Source organism: Microplitis mediator, chromosome 7 (genome assembly GCF_029852145.1).
Source record: "Microplitis mediator isolate UGA2020A chromosome 7, iyMicMedi2.1, whole genome shotgun sequence".
Lineage (NCBI taxonomy): Eukaryota > Metazoa > Arthropoda > Insecta > Hymenoptera > Braconidae > Microplitis > Microplitis mediator.
In genome coordinates, this window is record NC_079975.1 from 645,077 (window position 1) to 663,556 (window position 18,480).

The window sequence follows — 18,480 nt, forward strand, 5'->3', positions numbered from 1 at the left end:
AATATATATATATATATATATATATATGTATGTATGTATTGTGGTCTCTGTCTGTCTGAGTGAGGGAAACGTCGATTATTGCCAGAGAGCCGCTCGAGCGCGACGACTTCCGACTCGAAGCGCCGCGTACGCGTGGGATATATACATATATAAAATATATATACGTGCGGTATTGGTGCGCGCAATACATTTCTTCAGTTATTTTCCCGACCTGTAACCCTAGGTTCGTTTTATAATATTATCTCTAGGGAAACTTACACAGACTTTATACGAGATTATATCGGATATTTATGTCTATGAGATGAACGTAATTAATATCGTTTTGGCTGAGTTACGTGATGGTCTCGGTCTCGATGTCGGTCTTGGTCGCGGTCTCAGGTCGGTGTCGGTGTCGGTGTCGGGCTTTTTAATTTCTTTAATTGGGTGAAAACAAGTATTCGGAGAGATTCAAGATGAAATTCCTATGAAGGACAAGGACGCTCACTGAGGTCATTTAGGATGGAGAAATTTTTTTTTCAAATAATTTAAAATTTTTTTCGTAACCTAATTTTATTTCTAATTTAATCAAATGTTGTTTTTTTTTTTTTTTTTTTTTTTTTCTTTATACGAATTATTTGAATTACAAATTCTCATGTATATACTAATGATGTTCTTTTCTATTCAAAAAAAATTTAATTAATGACTTTTTTTATCTAGATCTTTAGTATAATAATTTTTAAAATCCGGTATCCTGTGAAAAATTACCGAAGACAAATAAATAAAAATCTTTTCCAAGCTTAAAGTCTAGTTGACTTTACTCGTGATAAATTTTAAGTTTACCGTTAATTAGTAAAGAAAAATGTTGACAGACGAATAAAAATTTTTTTTCATCAATATTAATTTGAAAAAAGGTCAAAACACTCAAAAATTATTTTCACATTACTACGGTCAATTTATTTAGTCTGTCCGCCTTACCCCGTCTCCATGACATGTCAATTATAAAAAAAGCATCGTAAAGATATTTAATTGATTTAATTTAAATGATTACATCTTGTTCTTGTCTAGTAAAAAAAAAAAAAAAAGTTTCTAAAGCAATAAAAAGGGACGTAGAAATAGTTACGACACCCGCATTAGGGTCACCTGTGTCTCAGTGTCTTTGGAGGACGCGTATAACTGCCGAAGACACGAGCTTGCCGAGTAGAGGATCTAGAGTCAACCTGTTGGCCTTTCGCTCTTTCCTCTCATGGTCTCTTTCTCCCACCTGCGTACACATAACAACACCATAATACCCCTCAGCACTGTTATATGTATACGAGCTGTCGAATAAAATACTATCGATCACGATTGCGTACCGTAGTCTCTATAAATGAGTGTAGTGTAGCCGTTGTTTATTTATTTCTATCTGTAAATCCAAATGTGAGATCACACATATGCGTTCCGTCAAAAAACCCAAATCCAAGATTCACCTTCTCTTCTTACTCTCACACTCGCACTCTAACATTAATACAAATATATGTATATATATTTCCTCTCTCTTTTTTGTGTCTTAACGTTTTATCGCACCGTAAATAACGCCCGTAATCCACCGATAGAACTCGAGACTTGGATCGTAAAGTGCTATAATTAAGAATCCTCAACGAGCTGTAAGGATAACCTCAGATAAAACGACTGAGAATGAGAGAAAAGACTTTTTTTTTATTTTTATTTTATATATATTTTTATATAAATTAATAAATAACAAAAATTTAATTATTGTTATTATTAAAAATCAAATTATATTAAAACAATTAAACAAATACACTGTAAAAAATTCGCGGAGTGAATGCGGATTAAATCCGGAGTGAATGCGGAGTGAATGAATTTTTAATTATTCACTCCTCTCGGAGTGAAATTTACTCCGCAGGGGAGTTTTCGCAGAGTAGATAATTTTTTATTAATTTAATCCCTCCGGAGTGAAATTCACTCCGGAGCGGAGTTTTGGAAATATTATTAATAAAATATAACTCCACATAATAAAATCGAAGTAAAAATTTGCGTATTACATTATTGATCAGCTGATATGCACACACATACGCACATACATATTTAGGCACACACGCGCACTCGCATACACACGCACGCACACAATTGCACACAAACACACAATCAAACACACACACGCACACATTTGCACACACGCATAAATTTGCATACATGCACACATTTGCACACACGCACAAATTTGCACACACGCACACATTTGCACACACGCACGAATTTGCACACATGCACACATTTGCACACACGCACACACAAACATCTGCACACACCCAAACTCACACATGCACGCAAACACACACTCGCACACACACACACACACACACACACACACACACACACACACACACACACACACACACACACACACACACACATTGTTTAGCAGTTTCATATAAATTAATATAAATTTATTTAAGTATTAAAACTCCGGAGCGGAGTGAATTGGGAGTGAAATAAAATCCGCGTCACTCCGCTAAAAAAAAACTCCCAATTCACTCCGCATGCGGAGTGATTTTTTTCAAAACTCCGGAACTCCGAGTGGCGGAGTGAATGCGGAGTGAATTCGGATTTAATTTCACTCCGAATTCACTCCGGATTTTTTACAGTGTAGATAATTAATTGTTGTAATAAATTTATTTTATTTAAATCTCGTTGAAGGAGACGAAAAAAAAAAATTTGGTAATTCAAACTGATAAAAGAAACTTTTTAAAAGGCCAATGAAATAGATGGCGGGTTTTAACTGAATAAATTCTCAGTAATTGTTGCGACCAAAAAGGATTATAATAGCAAAGTGGACGAGTCGTTGACCCGGTGGATAAGTGACACGAGACTGTAATCCTTTTGAGCGTATTTTTTATTCGCGATCCCGGACGGTTGCTCGAGTGATAATGCTATAAAACACGATAAATTTTAAAAATCGTATTTTACAAGAGTTTTAAACGAATATGGACCTCGTGAGAGTGTGCAAGGTGTAATACTGATCCATTCAAGAGAACGTGTATACGTTTCAGAGACACGTTCTGTCACTTAATTGCGCAAATTAAACGCGTCACCGTGCAATTTGTCTGTTATTGTTTATTATATATATTTATTTCTCTTATTTCATTAAATTGAGCCTTTTTTTACTTTTACCCATATAAGAATCATTGAATAAGTTCTACTTTGGTTTTTTATAAAATAAAAAATAAAAAAGTTCAGATGGTTATTCCTTGTGTTCGATTGAATATTTAATGTTGAGAAAGGCGAAAAAAAATTATCATAAAAAAAATCAATGAATGAAATCCAATCTGAGGAATTTACGTATAAAAAAAAAAAAAAAAAATTTAGAGATAAAATTCAGCATTGAATGGAATAATAATGTATAGTAAAGAAATCTCGGTCAGTGAGCAGTTAGTTATAAATTGTTGGTTAGAATATAATCCCCATAAAGCGGAATAAAAAAAGTCTAAAAAGATGAAGAAGCAGCAAACGATTGGAATGAAACGGTAGGGGGGCAGTGAGATAGAAGAGAAAGAGAATATAAACCAAAGAGGAACTCGAGAGGGTTAACGATATAGTAGGGATGCCTACTCATTGCTCAGCTGCGAATTCAAACGGTGAGTTCTCACAGTCTTGTCACTCCGAGGCGATACCGATCTAATAACCCTATACGCACGCGGTGACAGTTCCCATTGGAAGCGGCGGCTACTGCAACTGCTACCGCGTACTCTTTCTTACTTCTCTAGCCAGTGAACCTGGTGCTGACTGTTGGTCACTCTCTCGCTCCTACTACTTATGCCTGGCTGTTCATACCTGGCTGCTACTACTTTGCGGCGACTTCCGCGAGCTTGTCCACCAGCTCCGCGATGTGCATTCAACCAAACGCACTACACTACTACTATGCAGCGAATACGGTTTATAAGGCGAACGTTTGTAAGCCCGTGGTGTATGCATCCGCAAGAGTAGAACAAACATGAGGAGAGAAGAGACCCAAAGCGGTGTTCATTGATGTCACATGGAAAAATTGGCCCAGAAAAGTACCACGTTGCAACAAACGCGTTTAAATGTGTCCGCTCAGTCTGTATTATCTTAAGACGATGCTTCGGTATGTTCCCACGGATTTAAATAATTCCTCTTTCATATTATCATATACCTTTATTTATATATTACTATTATGGATAATTAATCCTTTGTAATATATTTTCATTTTTTTTTCTTCATTAATGATTAATAGCATCATAAACAAATCCGCTGTTGGATATTTTGTTTCTACTATCTGATGTATGCTATTTTTTTAATAATAATGAAAAAAATTATGATCTTGAAATTAGCAGACAATTCAAAATTTTTGGATTTTTTTTTCTACGATTTAATTTATAAAAAAATAAAAAATAAAAATATGCACATGTAGAAAATTTAAAAAACCACAAGTGCAATTTTTTCTAATTTTTTTTTTTTTATAATTTACCATCTAAAAGAAAATCCAACAATTATTAGACGTCGGCTAATTTCAGTGTCATAAAAAATTCCTTTTAAATTAAAGATGGCCCAATTCGCCCCATGGCGGAAGTCTAAATATTCAATTTCTCAACCACAATAATAATTAATTGAACTCTAGCTGGTAGTAAAAGTGAAAGTAACCTTGGAATCATCCCCATATTTAAAAGAGTTGAGATAAAAAATGTTAAAAAAATAAATTAGCGAATGTACATTTAGAGTTTGGAAAACAGAAGTCAAACGTTCTCGTGTAATTCGATGCAAGCAAGGTACTCGGGGGGAGCGAGAGGAAAGTAGGAAGCAAAAGGAGTACCGTGTAAGCACAGTAAAGTACAGCGCCTTAGAGAGAGCAGGTACACTCTCGTCTCCTTTGGCGGATAGGAGCACCGAGGGTCACGCGCGCGTCCACGACTATACGCGAGTGTACGCGAGTCAACTCAGTATTCAGCTCTGGCTGGTTGGTAAAAATCTAAAAGAAAACGACAAATAAAAGACAAGATAGAACTCAAACGCTAACTGCTCTGTGCATTCTCCTGGTAACGGGTAGCACACTGCCGATGTAACCAGATCACGACGCGAGGACAGGCTACAAGAGCCACCAACACGGGATAAGGATGAGGCCGGGACAACAACGCAGCCAAAGAGCTATTACGATTATTAACAATTACGACTGATTTAGCATTGTTCCACTCGAGCTTGGCATTATTTAAATTTATTCAAATCACATGCTCGTACGGGTTACTCGCCAGAGAGAATAACCAACATTTCCATCCTCCCCCTTGCCCCTTCCTCGGCCCCAGCTTCAGCTCCAGCTTCAGCTCCTGCTGCTGTTCCTGGTTTAGCTTCTGTTGAGGATGCTGTACAACAAGACACTCTCTTGTCTATTCTGTCTCCTGTCTCTCCTCCTATACCTTATATACCTCACCTCACCTCCTCAGACCACCTCCAGCCCCCCCGAGAGTCGTTAGACCTTACGAATAAAGGCCACGTACGTTAATTGGCTCGAGCCATTTTTGGTCCCGCGAGAAGAGAATCTCGGTGCCGTTAGTTCTGGTTCATGGGTTTATAATGCAGCTCTCTGTTCTCTCTTATAGGGTTGCCCTCATGTCAGCTCTAAGGGTCGTCACGAGTTGTCTCGAGCTAAACTTTCCTCTGCTCGTTTTCTACATTTTTTATGTGTCATTTAAATTTATTTTTATTTTTATTTTTTTTTTCATCTGAAAAATTGAAGAGCGAAAATAATTGATAATTTATTTATTGGCAAACAAGCAGATTTATTTTTAACCGGCGAAGTAGCGAATACAAGCGACGTATAAACTCAACGTTTTAAATTAAATGCCCCTCGAGGGGATAAATACGGTGGTGAGTATAATATGAAGATGTGGAGTCGGCGTAAAATCAGTAGGGAGTCTTCTTCTCTCGGCTCAACTTTACTTGTACTCGACTCTTTCCTCATATCATATCCAACGAGCATAATATAACCGCGATGATTTTATACTAACGCTCTCGCGACGTCATTGTAAATATCGCCTGCTATATGGCCTCGTAAATATATCTACCTCATACATATCCATATCCATATCTATATCTATATATATCTGCATAAAGAAAGAGCGGTTTTAATCCCGCAGTTTATCTCAATTTCCCGCGAGTTGCAGAAGTCAAATTTAATTTTATTTTTTAGACAGTTAAATTTTTATTAATTTTATATTTAAAAACAGCGCGGTGATAAAATCAGCATCCCGTGTACACGTATAATTGAATAATCAAGTTAATTTAGTGTTCATTTAGTCGCCAAGTGTGAGAATGTTTCGGCTTTGGATTTACCGTATGCTAATTTTCGCTAACCTATCACGGCTAAACTTATATAAACTTTACATCTATCAAATCCTCAAACAAATCTATATATACATACATATAAATTTTTATCTCTCTCATTAGCAAAATAAATTTACAGCATAAAAATTTTTTGCCAAGTGTCGGCGTTAAAAATAAATTTGTCTTGCGCACTACAAAAAACTTGTGTTCTGTATTTTATTTATTTATTTTTTTTATCAAGTTAGTGTTTGTAAGTCTTGCAAGTTACCCAATAAAAGACTCGAGAGTCGAGTCAAGAGACAAGAGAAGAGAAAAGCGAGACAAGTGAGTGCGTCGCCGGCGGTAAAAGAGATCAAAGGGACGACGGTATTGAAGTCTCTGGCTGGTTCCCTTCCTCGGCACCGATCGTCCACATGTATGCCCATACCCGGGAGGTTTTATTATACAGGATTGAGTCCGAGTGCGTGCGCCGGGAATCATAATCAGGGCCCTGATGCTCTCGAGCTCGACGTCTCCTTGGCTTTGTCCGCGTTTACTTTGGACATCTGGAGCTCAGCTGGTTTTATTTATATTATATATTATAATAAATATCTCAATAATAATAATGATGATAATAGAACCAGTGAGAATAAATATACCGTAAGAATTTCTTTGTCGAGAGCTAAACAAATAGTATAATGAAATAATAAGAGTGCCTCGAGATTTAAACAACTCCGAATGAGTAGATAAGTCCATTAGTCCTGAAAGAGCTTCATTACGTCAGTACACTCACTTTATTATATTACTGTACCCATTGAGATAGTAATAGTCACAGTCATAGTTATAGAGTACACTAAAAATATATAAATATGCAGAGTCCTCGACACCTGATGCACATTCACGTGCTCTCTCATCCGTAACAACATTAAAACATTAAGCTTTTTAAAACCCGATCCAGTGTCTCAAGTTTGTGGGACTGGGCATGACTTATAGATAGAGCGGTGGGTCTCCACTGTAACTCTGTGAGAGATTCGAGACAGCCGCGGGCAGATTTAGAAGGCAACAGTCAACGATACAGCAAACCACCAAGTTATTTATCGTCGCCATTTAGAGCACACCGTATAATAATACATCTTTTGCAACAAACTATTTCTTAATGTCCCACAACTTGCTGAGAGAGAATACCAACGATGGACAATTTTACACTTTTATGATAATAACCGACTTGTTGGCTCTCCTTACAATCACTACCGGGTTAATACAATAATTATTGACTTACTAGATTTATTCTCGTTTCATAAAAGATATTTAAAGACAATCGTACTTGTATATTTCTAGGGTTTCATTACTTTCAAAGTATGATTACTTGCTCTCTAAAACTAAATAAGTGAAAATTTTACTAATTGAAATAGTGATCTTAAAATTCACTACAAAATTAGTGATTTTGAATTAGATTCACTAATTCATTAGTGATTCCCCGGATTCTACAATGATTACTAGTGGCGCCTCGCTTAAGGACTTTTTATTCTATCGTTGAATTATCAAATTCAGGGCAAAATTAATTACGATAATTTTTAAATACAACTGAACAGTATTAATTCAAGTAAGTTAATTAAATAAAACCTAATTTAGTTGCTAAATAATACATCTTGTTATTTTTTAATAGCTTTATATTTTTACTCCAACTTTTTTTACCGAACCTGAATCAAAACCATCATTGACAATAGATTCAGGTTATGAGTTATAATTATGATATAAATATTTACCGTATGAAAGTAATTTTAATTGTTAATTTAGTCGATCAAGTTGCTAAAAAAATTTTATAATCAATTACAAATAATAATCATAATAATAATAATATTTTGATACAATATTATTAGCAACGATACAATATTTTTCCAAATAAATCCTCGTCAACAAGTGAATTAGTACATTTTTGACTAATTCAATCAGTGAAATTTTCACTAATTCTATATGTTGTTTTTTTTACTAATTCAAAAAGTGAATAGTCACTAATTCATAGTCGTATACTTTGGACAATTTAGATTAGTGAATATTCACAAGTAATTAGTGGTTTTTCACTAATATAGTTTTAGAGAGTTGGCTCAAGAAAATCTTGACTTGGTTCCCGAAAACGTTCGTATTCCAAAATATTTTCTTGACTCGAGATAACTTTATTTTCTGTGTACATCTATCTGTTGAGGATTTGAAACCGAATAGTTATTTTTTCGCGAGTGTCTTCCACGAACCGCAAGCCAACTTATCTTTCTCACGTGATATCGTTATCATTAATTAAACATTTTCATCAATCCATTCCCCGGCACATTCACCCAGTTAACACTCAGACAATCTATTTCCTGAAAATTAAACTGCACCTATCGGCCAGAATTTATAGCGCATTAAATTAAATTAAATTAAATCCTGGTATCACTATCGACGAAATCTAAATTATCTCAAGAAATATTAATTAAAAAAATAAGTGTAATAAAGCACAGATTGAATATAAATGTTTTGTTAAAAATAAATATTCATCAATCTGTAATTTCCGATAAAAGTTAATATCAGATGATACTCGCGATTAAAAGGTATCTCTGGATCCCGCGAGGTATTGGTAAGGTAGTCCACACGGTGTATTGGTAAGCTCTCAACACGATGAGTCATTAATGAATAAGGCTGGATCGCGTATATTGCATACATCGGTCTCTTACACACCTGCGAGGATCCGTAGCAGATATCTACTTGTATATACGGTTTTACACGCGACGCCTTGATGCACGATCCTGTTCTCTCTCTTAGCATGTATGCCGTGTTCTTTCATTTTCTCTCGTCCACATCTTCTCTTATATTAACACAATCTTGTCTTTCTCGTGCACTCCTATACACATCTGCACTCAAACTCACACCTATATATTTATATTTATATATTTATATAATAAATATATAGCTATGTATTCTAATACATATCAAAGCCTCCCCGGGATACTTCTCAGCATTCGCAGAAGCCGTCGCTACCGAATGTAACACCAGCATCACGCTCTCGGACCAGCATGTTTTATATATGTTATACTCATACATTTAATATAACGCGATCGTATGTACTTCTCGGTGCATACTAGACAAGGAGGAAATCGCTCAGAGGGAGATAAAGCACGAGGGTTTGCCATGAGAACCCAATTGTGCGAGTGACCTATTCCGATCCAAGGCCTCTCTGCTAATCGATTGCTTTGAGATACAGCTCGATCGAATTCGATTCGATATCTCAGTTATTCAGAGTATTTTGTTATCTCGTGTGAACATTTAATAACTCGAAAATAATTACGTTGTTATTGTGGAGCTTTTTAATTTTTAGACACCACAAATTTATTAAATTCCTGTTCGTTATTTATTTTTTTGTTCAAGTCTCCCAGAAGACTTTATGTGCGCACAAGAACATCAATTTGAATAATCGGTGACAAAAAATATAAATAACGGATGTTAAAATTTAAGTATCGTAATTGTGACACGAAATTAGTACCGGACTAATTTACTTTTGAGGGCATTAAATATTTTAATATTAATAAAAAAAGTATATGGGGCACATAAATATTAATAATGACAAAAAAAAGCGTTAGCATAATCGTTGTAATACAGCGTAAAAGACATAATGGAGGGCGTCAAAGAGAGCGGATCGAATTGAACCTGTCCTGAAGCTTCTGGACCCTTTCAACGTGGATGTCGATACAATGTAATGGAAAACATTTATATATATGTAGACTACACAAGTGTATAAAGCACCGATTGTGTGGTGAATGTGAGTGTGTGGATATATTTTATAACTGGAGATGAATAGGTGTATGTAGAGATACTGTCAGAAGCTGGGAGGCCTTGGGCCAAGGAATAGGTCACCTGCTCTCCGATCGGATTCTCAAGAATAACTGATTCGATAATTCCACGGCATCAGCGGCTGAATCTCGCACACATACTTTACTCATCCTCCAATGAGTAGTAGGTATTTTTAATCGAGGTAATTGCATCATTGCGCATATCACTTTTACATATTTTTCACAGAATTATCTTGCTCATTAACTCATTATAAACAGAGTGTGTAAGAGACGGCTGAAGCCATTAAAGTATATTATTTATTTATTATTTTTATTATTATTATTTTTTTCCGTGTCCTCGATGCGCTTAATTCGATCCAGAGAGCATCCATTGCTGGCTAAATAATAATAATAATAGTAACAAGAGTAATGAAATAAAAATATAATAATAAAGTATATAAATACTTTCGCTAAATGCCCGTAGGTGCTGGTAGAAAAGTTGACGACGAAGACGATCAGCGTTTGTCTTCCGGTATTATTTTTATTTTTATTTCACTTTATTTATACGCACTGCTCGTCTTTTACCCTTGATCTACCTTTTTATCTCGGCCGTGACTAATTGAAAATTATACCCGACATCAGCTCCCTCTGTGCGATTAAGATTAATTGAATATTTTTTTCTCAGTACACACTGATTATGGTACTCGTGTGCTTTTAGCGATTGCCAAACCCCGAGTCGAAATTTAGAGCCCATTTAGAGCCTTTTAAAGTCGGACCTATTTCGGACTTGGAGGCTCTAAATAGAGTCTGTTTCTATGTTAAATTAGGTCCGATTTTGGTCCCTGAGGTGCTTCAAATTTCCGTTTTCGGCACTTGCGGGCTCAATCTAGGACCTGATGAAAATTAAAATTAGGTCCGATTTAGGGCCTATTATTATTACGGGACTAATATTGTCGGATTTGAAGGCTCAAAATCGGACCTCTCAGTGAATGTTAGGACCTCCGGGTTCAAATTCGGAGCTACAGGACTACAGGGCTCTAAATCGGATCTATTTAGGGCTAGAGGGACCTATATAGGCTCTAAATTTCGACTCGGGACTCTTCATTGCTTACGCTTATTCACTCGTTTTATTTCATAATAACGCAAATAAAATTTTAGTTCACACCATAGCCACCAGGCGGCCGGTGATGCGTAACTGGCTCGCTCTTGGTGAGGTACATCACTGGAATATCTAATCATAGACCGGTAGAAATAATAATTATATATATTGAACTGAAATAGTGTTAATAATGATTCTGTAGATTGTAGTGAGAAATAAATTCTAGTTCTTGTGCTTATGAGAGTCAAGTGGTGAAGAAAATAATGAGATTCAGTAGATAAAAAGATAATTATGAGGGTTTTTCAAGGCATTAAATATAAATATAAATATAATAAATAGCAGTGTATTGGCTGGTTCCCACGTGAGCCAATCGTGAACATTAATTGAAATGTCACTTGGAATCGCGACATTTTCACGCTTATTTGCTGGCTTCCTGGTTGCGCCTTATTAAAAGGTACATCGCACCAGAAATATTAAATTAACATAGCCATGCGGGATAAATAGAGTGCGAAGACTCGACTCCCGAGGATATTAGACATCGAGAAAGTATTTATTTTCTTTCTCTCGTCTCTGGTCTCCTTGCTCCGCCGCCCTATTCCGATACTGCACTAAAACGTTTTTAGTTAACTTAGTGGTACACAGAGTCAGTACCAGCCTTGTGTGGATCGTGTATTGCCAAGGGGAAATTTATCACCATAGAAGCAATTAATGGGATTTTTCGCGTGTCTCCTTTGCCCTCAGTTCACGATCCTCGTGCTCATGCCAGCGTGCTCACGTACTCGACGTATTAACTTACAGACACTACATTACCGGGTTGTTACATCAGTTTTTTCTTACTTCTATGTATGAAAAATATTTTTCAGGGTCCCTTAAAAAATTTACTCGTATAAATTTTTACTATTTTACATTTTTTTAATTGAGAACAGAAATGTAATTAAATAAAAATTATAGATGATCTTAAATATATTATGTAGAATTAAAATGAAAATAATTGGGACAATTTTTCATATCATGATGTCGTTTTTATCCATGAATATTCGTAAGTAATTGACCGCCCGAACAAGTTGCTCGGGTTCTGCTTTCAATGTTGGTTGTATATTTATATATATCTTATATATATATACACAATATTATAGAGTGAACGACAACATGAATTAGCGAGTGGTTGGAGAATCAAGACCATTTATTTCCATAACGGGAGTAAAAGGTCGAGAGTAAATAAATATATAAATTTGCAATGCGGTCTCTGTTACCTCATAATAAAATGTATCAGTATATACAACTATGTATATGTATGAATATATTGTTAATGAAATATCATCGGAAATAACGCGAGATGAATTAAAAATAAAAATAAGATCAAGATCGGGTGATTTATATTTGAAGATCGTAATAAAAATCGATAGATTGGGCGCGAGGGTTGGCGCGAAATAACGTCAGCGAGTTCAAAGAAATAAAGGAGGGAAGGTAGAGAAGAGAAATAATAAAAAGGGAAGTAAAAAAATAATTGTTGAGAGAGCGTGCGCTCGAGTTTGACGTTAATTGGCGGTAATTACGGGGCGAAGCCGCTTAATTAGGCGGGCACCGTGGCATCGAGGGAGAGACGAGGGATTCCAAAATTTATCGGCGACGCCGTTATCCAGAGTTGAGATTGCGGTGATCGCGCCAACGAGTCCAGAGTATGGAAAAAGAAATAAACAAAAAAAGAAAAAAACGTTTGTAAGAAAGGAAGAAAAGAGAAGTGAAGAAATAACGCAAAAGAGGTAAAAGGATCGCTAAGTCAAGTTCCAGCGCTATCTGATCGCGCGATCGATGCGCAATAGAGAGGCGTTAAGCTCATGCTTTGCTCGTTAATTAAGCGACGCCACCGCTTGAGGGCGCGCTCCTCGCGCATGCGCGTTTCACCGATCATTATTTTTTCATCGATTTTTTTCGCACCTGCGGTTTTTACTTTTGTTCTTAAATTTTTGGTTTTTTTGTCGTCCTCGGGAGCTCCCAATGTTACTCGGGTTCAAGGAAGCAAGCAGGACAATCTGCCGTTCGGAATCGACTCACGAGAGCCCGTGCATCGAGCCGGCGAGTTCCTTAAAGAGGTGTTAAGGCGCTTGTAACCGAGATAGCCGTATCTGGAAGCGCTAATCGCGTGTCTACTCGATATCCAACACCCACTACTGGTACTGGGGCGTGTTACAGAAAGACTTTTGAGTAAACTATAACTCTTAATCAGATTCTCCTTCATTTTATTTCAATAGTCCATGAAAAAAAAAAAAAAAAAAAATCTCATTATATTTGTTGTTATTCTATTGAATCTTATTTATAATCATTATTACGTCTTGTAGATGAGGAAATTGATATTTATAAGACATTATATTTTTGATTAATTTATATTATTTCCGTGTAATATCGTTATTAATTTATGATCTTGTTAAGCCCGGTATTTTTTCCTCATTATTCAAATGATATGTATTATGTATTGTATTATATATTATGAAGGTATATTTATATGTGAGTTCTAAAGAAAAATGACTGGACGATAAATCGGATCGGTAATTCGTTTGGATGTCATTGCCAAGATACTCAATACACTTGGAATAATTTAAGATCACTTATTGCGTATACATATATATGTGTATAGGAACGTATGTTGTCGGAGTTGAGAGGCTCGAGACTTGAATTTCACAAAGAATAAGTCGAGTTACATATATATGTGTACTAATACTTATATGTACAGATGCAAATCGTTTGTCGATTGACTCCGGTTGTCAAACTAGTCCGCCCACACTTCTTAACATCGAGTACAGTACACAGAACGATGATTTATCATACCAAGAACAATACTTATCTGCAGTGCTTTTCCGGGTACACTTGGATTACAAATGATCTGTTTTGAATTTGCAATATTTATTTACAACATTCTGGTCACAATTTTATTTTTTTACTTTTCATTTACGTAAAATCAAATATTTCACTGATTTAAAACTGAAGAATTTATTTCTATAGTTTTCCTATAATTGTTTTAGTTTAGAAAAGTACAAAGAGCTTTTTAATTTATCGATTAGTTGGATAGGGGAGTAGCGAAATCAAATAATTCAAAGACTTGCAGTGTGTCGACCCGTCCCAGTAGCGCAGATGGCAGCGCGTAAGTCTCATAATCTTAAGGTCGTGAGTTCGATCCTCACCTGGGGCAATATTTTTGGTTTTATTAAAAAAAATTTTTTTTTACCCAAAAATCGAAATTTAACAATCGCTATAAGCAATTTTGCAATAATTTTTAATGTGATACGAATTATTTACAAATAAAAAATAAATATTATATATATAATGTAATATTGAAAAAAGTGCTAGATAGGCACTAAAATAATTCAAGTTGCAGTAAAATCCAATCGAGTTTGAAAATTTTGATAACTCCCGAATGATGCCGGAAATTAAATGAAAGTGAGATATTTAAAAATAATGAAGAAAAAAAAGGGAAAATAATTCCGCTAAGTAGAAGTAGCGAATGCGAGAACGATGTCACGGCTCGGTAATAAAATTCACGTGACATTAAGCCGCTCCCGCAGAGCGTCGTAGTCCTCGCGGCCGCATCATTCGGAAGAGTGAGAGGACACAAGAATAAATGTACGCGGGTGATGGTTCTCGCGATTAAATCGCTCGCCAACGAGCACGAAAGAGACGGCACCAGCTGCGGCATAAAGTAAAAAATAAGTAAATAAATAAATAAATAGATGACTGGGACTTGAAATGAGGGATCGAGAGGCCGGGAGATGGACGAGCAGCGATCTTCTAGCGCGTATATATTTATTATCTGATGGCCTGGAACTAGACAGATATAACTGGCTAAATGTCACCGGGGATACTTTTGCTTAATCAGGGGGTAGGGAAGGGATATTGTGGTTCACACGGACTCATCTCATCTCCTTTGAGAATTTCATTTCGTTCCGTTTCCTCGGGTGAGACGTATAAACGATTTTAAGACTCCAACCGAGCCATTAGCGTCACGCGAACGTCCCACTATCTAACTCCTCGTTTACCGTGACGCACTCCCGATCGATTTCTGTGTCTGCAGTATATATCTATATATACATACATATATATTCATTCACTTATACCTACAGCACACATTCACGTCTCTGACGTTTTTTATTTATCGTTCAATTGAGAATTTAGTATCCGCCGCTGTTTATAACTATTTATTTTATTTACTATTGAGCAGTTGATGTAACCGGTGTTTACATCAGTCCTTTTAAATATATTTGCATCGATGCTTTTTATTCAACAGGTGGTTCGATTGTCATGAATCATTCGTCTCTCATTTCATTATCGATAATCGCCTTTGTAATTTTTTAAATAATTTCTAAAACTTTTTCGCGGCCCAGTCTGACCCTGACGCCCGTTTCTACTAGAGCCGCGGCTAAATTTTAGGTTGAACGTAAAATGGCCGCGTGGGTCGGAAGTAGAAACGGACCTTCAAGTCAGACTGAAGGTTGATGATATTTTTAAATTAATTAAAAAAATTTCTGTTATTGATTGAGGGCAAAAAATTGATCTGGACAGGATAGCAAAGAGAACAGACGGAATTAAAATAAAGATAGATCGGTATTCAGTGAGCAGAGCAGTGCTTGGTAACAGGTCGGAACGCCCGATAAATTCGAGCTGGTGATAAACATCACCCAACCCTGAGAACTCAGTCGACTAGTAGGTGAGTGAGACGCCCGCTTATCTCCCTATCGGGGGATCATGAGAAAGCCCTCAATATAAATGTATATCGAGAGCAGAGCAGCCCGATCGTCGCCTAAGATTCGATCGTATCGATCTATTGCTACCGTTCAATACCGCGTTCGTCTCCATTCCACGGTCTCCTCACTCCAGATCTCGGCCGCTAAAAACCCGATATATAGATTATTCCCTACATTCTACACAGCCCACGTCATTCGCGCGCGATAATAGAGACCGTCTGATCGCCGATCACGATACCACGGCTTTGTTACTGATTTTTAAATCACTTATTCCGGGAAATTTATTTGAAATACATGAAGAAGTACAATTGTAATTATAATTTTATTTATTATTATTAGTAATTTTTTTTTCCCGTAAAAAGTAAAAAAGTAGTAGACAATCTGCGGCATCTACCAACGAATAAAGAAACTTAAGAGGCTGTCTTATCAATTGAATCTTTAAATGGTTGATTCTAATAGCCGTTTAAATAAAAATAAAAACAAAAAAAATGTTTAATTTTTTTATTTTTTCGTTGTAACCTCATGTGAAAAAGAGCCGTGTGAAACTGTTGTTTTTATTGATACTATTTGTTAGTTTTTTAGTGTGTCTTTAAATCGAAATACACGGTCAGGTTGCCTTAGCTCTGGTTTGTTTTCCGCGAATGCGAGAAAGAGATTGTGTAGGCGACGTTCCTACAGGAGACACTAAGAGGCATTTGCTACTTTCGCGTTTGTCAATGCCGGGCAATTAAGGCCTGTACTCTCTCAAGTACTTGCAGAGTATTGCCACTTTGTACTTTTATATATATAGATATTTATAAAGACCATAGAGTGAAGTAAAAAAAAAAAAGAGAAGAGGAGAGTCCGGTTGATTTATATTTCCTTGTTGCCACACGCGGCTTTTTTTTAAAATAACAGTCATTGTATTTATTTATAATTTTTATACATCAATTAATTAATTAGCAAACTATTATTTAATTATTTAAATTTGCGTTAACTATTTTGAAGTAATTATTAATTGATTGTTTGTAAGAGTTAGCAATAAATAATAGAGTGAAAGATAAAACTGCGTTTGAGTTTTAAAACCGCGAGACGTATAATTAACTCCGACGTCTTGACATTACGCTATAGATTTATCCACTAATTACACTAATTAATTTATCACAGAGGATCGGGGGGTCAGAATAACAAGCTTAAATTTTAAATAATAAAATGTAATATAAAATATTATATATTTATAGGTGAATAATGTAATGAAGTAAAAAATTGTTAGCTGAAGAATATTTCATGATTAACACTGACATTTAACAATATCCCGTCAATTATACCTTCTTGGTTGCCTTTATTGGCGAAAAAAAATATATATATGTATTATATTATAATAATGATGATAATAAAAAAATAATGAACGAAGACGCTACAGATTTGATTGATCGCTCGTTTATTCGCGCCCGAAATTCTCCGCCTTCTCTTGTCTACATTGTTCGACGTAATAGTACAGATTGGACGTGAGAGAATGAGATTGAATTGAAGTGAAAAAAAAAATATATATATATATATATATATATAGTTATAAATAAATAAGTCGATAGAATTGAGAGAGAGGGATTATAAAAGTAATGTGTGTAAGAGATGATCATTGTGGGCGCGTTGATTAATCAATAACCCATTCGACGTCAGAGTTAAGATATTTAAGATCTTTATATTTAATATTATTATTTATTATTTGAATCATCTCTTATACTCATTATTTCTGCTTGTATATTTAATATTTGTAATACTACACGTAAAAAATTTTTTTTTTAAGTCTATGAATTATTGATTATTATTTTAAACATTTTTTTAATTAGAAGTCTACACTGTAAAAAATCACCGGGGTAAGTCCAAGCGGTGTAGGTGTTAAAATTATCGGTGTTAAATTTACCCCTGAAAGCGGTGTGAAAAAAACGCCGCGACCGGTGTAAATATTCTGTACCGGTGTGAAAATAACGCCGCCACCGGTGTAAATATTCTAGACCGGTGTTAAAATAACGCCGCCGCCGGTGTAGATATTCTTTACCGGTGTTAAAATATTTTACTTTGTGAATATTTTTACTTAGTCGATCACTATACTTGTTAAAAAATGATATTCTATATTCATTTTCATAAAGAACTGACATTTTTTGTGTTTTATAATTTTTTAAGTTAATACTCGAAGCAGACGCAATTTATCCCGCTTTTACACCGGTATTACTCTGCTTTTACACCGGTTACCCTGCTTTTACACCGGTATTACTCCGCTTTTACACCGGTTACCCCGCTTTTACACCGATTTTACTCCGCTTTTACACCGGTTACCCCGCTTTTACACCGATATTACTCCGTTTTTACACCGGTTACCCCGCTTTTACACCGGTATTACTCCGCTTTTACACCGGTTACCCCGCTTTTACACCGATATTACTCCGTTTTTACACCGGTTACCCCGCTTTTACACCGGTATTACTCCGCTTTTACACCGGTTACCCCGCTTTTACACCGATATTACTCCGTTTTTACACCGGTTACCCCGCCTTTACACCGATTTTACTCCGCT

General features: G+C 35.8%; 1 protein-coding gene and 1 non-coding gene across 2 annotated transcripts in view; one reads left to right on the forward strand and one right to left on the reverse strand.

The window, feature by feature from the left end:
• Positions 1-18,480, reverse strand: part of LOC130670714 (myrosinase 1-like) — an 89,527-nt gene that overhangs the window by 53,497 nt on the left and 17,550 nt on the right. The window lies entirely within an intron of this gene.
• Trnam-cau (transfer RNA methionine (anticodon CAU)) lies at positions 14,305-14,377 on the forward strand. Its single transcript has one exon. It is a non-coding gene; the product is annotated as a tRNA-Met (tRNA).